A 3,026-nucleotide genomic window follows, 5' to 3' on the forward strand; every position below is an offset into this window, starting at 1 on the left:
GCTAATCCATCTGCTCTTAGATTTGCTCTCCAATACAAAATACTATTTTAATAAAGTGCCATTAGCTCATAACTCACCCCGTGTCACGGGTAGGAGATAACCTCAGCCCGGGGTTGCCAGCCTCTCTCTTTCCCCGCGCGGAGCGTTAACAAATAGCTCGCTGGGTGCCACCTCTGCGGGGCCATCGCTCATCCCGCGGGCTGACAGCACACCAAACTTCTTGTAAACTTGTGAAATGCCCAGAATTTAACACCTGTGACAAGGCAGGAGCTGGACAGCACCCGCTGGCCTTTGTGCTCCTGCCCCGTTGCACTGCAGTGGGATGTGCTGAGGAAGCTGGCTTGGTCCAACAGCCCACGGCACGCAATGAGAAGGAAGGAAGAGCAACGTGTGAGTGTGAGTGTGAGAGGGAATGGCTGGAGCTTTATTTCCTGCGGGGATGCAGAGCGAAGAGCCAGCCCTGACAAAAGCTGCACCTCCAGGCCTGGCACCTGCAGCTGCTCCTGCTGAGGACACAGCCAGGCGGCCGGGGACCTGTGCGGTGAGACACAAAACTTCTCAGACACAGATCTACCTGAGGGCTGGGGCAGGGGAATGTGTGCAGAGAATCAAAGGGAGCCCTGAAGCGCTCAGTTCCTGGGATTTCAACTCACTCCAGGGCTGCACAAAGGTCTGTGACCTGTTCCTGATGAAGCCTGAAGAGCGCATGAAGGAGGTGGAGACGCACAGGACCAGGCTGTCATCGAAGCACAGACCTGAGCTCCCCAAACACGCAGCTCTTCTTCACACCAGACCCTCTCCATCCATCCAGACCCCTCAGCAAAGCTCAGGTAAGGACTGGTGGCAAGCGAGGCCTTTAAAAGCCCTTAAAAACCTCCCTGGGATATATTTGTGTACCCGTGCAAAATGAAAACCCGGGGGTCAGCCCCTGTCTTGCTACCAGCGCTGGGCACGGATCAGCGCCACGGGAGGAGCTCTGCTGCCCCTCCACGCCACGCAGGAACCCGGTGCAGGCTGGAGGAGGAACCACACGAAAACAGCTGAGGCAGCAACCGCTCTCCCCCCAGCTCTCCAGCAGGATTCTCCTCCCCGAAATTTGTATCAGCAAAAGTGCAGGCAGTGTAAGGACGAGGCAGAGGAGCTTTTTTTTTTTTTTTTTTTTTTTCTTCTCCTCCCCTCTCGGCTCCCTCTGTGCTTCGTGGAGGTGATTATTGAAGGGAGGAAAAAAGCATTGAAGGTGGAAGCCACAATTCAGGGTTTTAGTTGCACGTTCGCAGTCTGCCCCGTCACCTAATTCATTACAAGGCTTTTGGAGCTGACAGCAGCTCTGCTTACCTCCCTGCCATCTCCCGGGGCTGAGCAGAAAGATAATTCTAGTGGAAACTTATTAGGCTGAGGAGAGCCTAGAATAGCTAATTCCCCAGTAAATCAGAGGTCTGAAGTACTGCTGAAGTAGAGCTAGGCTGAAATAGAGAAAAAAATGACGTTCGAGTTTATTTCAGTCGCTCTGTACATAAAATAAACGGTTTCCATTTAGGTGGTGATCCCTCCCTCCCCATCGCCTGGTGCTGTAGGACACCTGGCCTCACCAGCTCCTAAAATGCAGCTTCCAGTTCTCCCTTGGCATCCCGGGAAGGCATCAGAGAGCTGGCAGCCTCGAGCACTGTTTGCTTCCCGCTGCCCCACGAGGCCGCCCGCCTCGAGGCCGTGGTGCAGCTCCCGGGCTGTGTCAGCCTGCAGCTCGGCGAGCTCAGGAACAAGCACCAGCGAAATGGGCACAGCTGAGGCTGCTGTCAGTTCCTGTCGGAGGAGAACATCTCAGCAAGGTACTCAAGGGCACAGAATTAGGTCAGACAAATGTGCTTGCACAGCGGAGTTACAGGAGGGGACCGGGAGCGGAGCAGAGTTCAAATCCAGTTCAACCTCGGAAAAAACATCACAAGATTTCCTGACCTGCCTCCTCTCTGTGCACAGACAGACCAAACGTCATCTGATCAGGACGGGCTTGTCTTCATGATTTGCCAATGGCGTGTTTCTCTGTCATTCCCGAAATGAAGCAAGACTCGTGCAGCAGCAGCAGCTTGGTGGCAGCAGCCAGTAGAAAAAAAAAAAAAAAAAAGCCCCAAACCCCTCTCCCTCCCTCTTCACACCCCACTGGAGATGCTTGCACGCCACACAGCCTCACTAAGCCTTGCCTAGTCACCCTGAAGAGAGAACGGAGCGACCTCAGCGGGGAAAAATACTCAGGGCTGCTCTCGGACTAGCTGTAGCAGCAAGTGCCTGGCTGGAGAAAGCAAACAAAGCCCCGCGGGCTGAGCAGACAGAAGCTGGGGAGCAGCAGCTCCTGCCAGAGATCAGTAAGGCCTCAAGGGCTATCTAGCATCTTGAGTGGTGCTTTCAAGTCCCAGTTGCTCCAGTGCAGTTCCACAAACCTTCGGTGATCCAGGGAGTGTGCGGTGGTTAAACAAAGCCACGCTGGGAGAGGATAAAAGCTCCTGGGCTGGGGCCGCTCAGTGCTTCGGCACAGAGTCAAGCTCCGGAGCTTGTAGGCCCTGGCTCTGCTGCCACCCTGCAGGAGCCCAAACGCAGCCCACAGAGAGCAGCCAGGCCGTGCAGCCACAGCACAAGGAGAGTCCCAGTGCTTATCAACCGAGCCACAGCACAGCAGCAGCTTTTCCTGAATGTTGACCCCAAGTTAAGCAGGAGCAGCTGCACAGCCCAGGTAATATGGCTCTGTAACACAGTGTGAAGGGGTGACAGCAGGAGAGCGAAGAGAGAGAGCACACTGAGATATGAGCAAGGAAGAGGCACGTCCTGGGCAAGATGCAGGAAAAAGAGGAGAAATACCTCTATATTGGAGCAGAAGCCCAGTTTAAATACAGGGGAGCAGAAGGGCTGGACAGGCCCTGTGTTCCCATAGGCCTGGGGCACCAGGACAGCCCAAACCAGTACGAAACAGCCAAGAAGGATGATGGAGAGTTTGGGGGCTCTTTAGCAAGACAGGCCACACAGACTAACGCAGTCAA

Source organism: Aythya fuligula, chromosome 21 (assembly GCF_009819795.1).
Source record: "Aythya fuligula isolate bAytFul2 chromosome 21, bAytFul2.pri, whole genome shotgun sequence".
Taxonomy (NCBI): Eukaryota; Metazoa; Chordata; class Aves; order Anseriformes; family Anatidae; genus Aythya; species Aythya fuligula.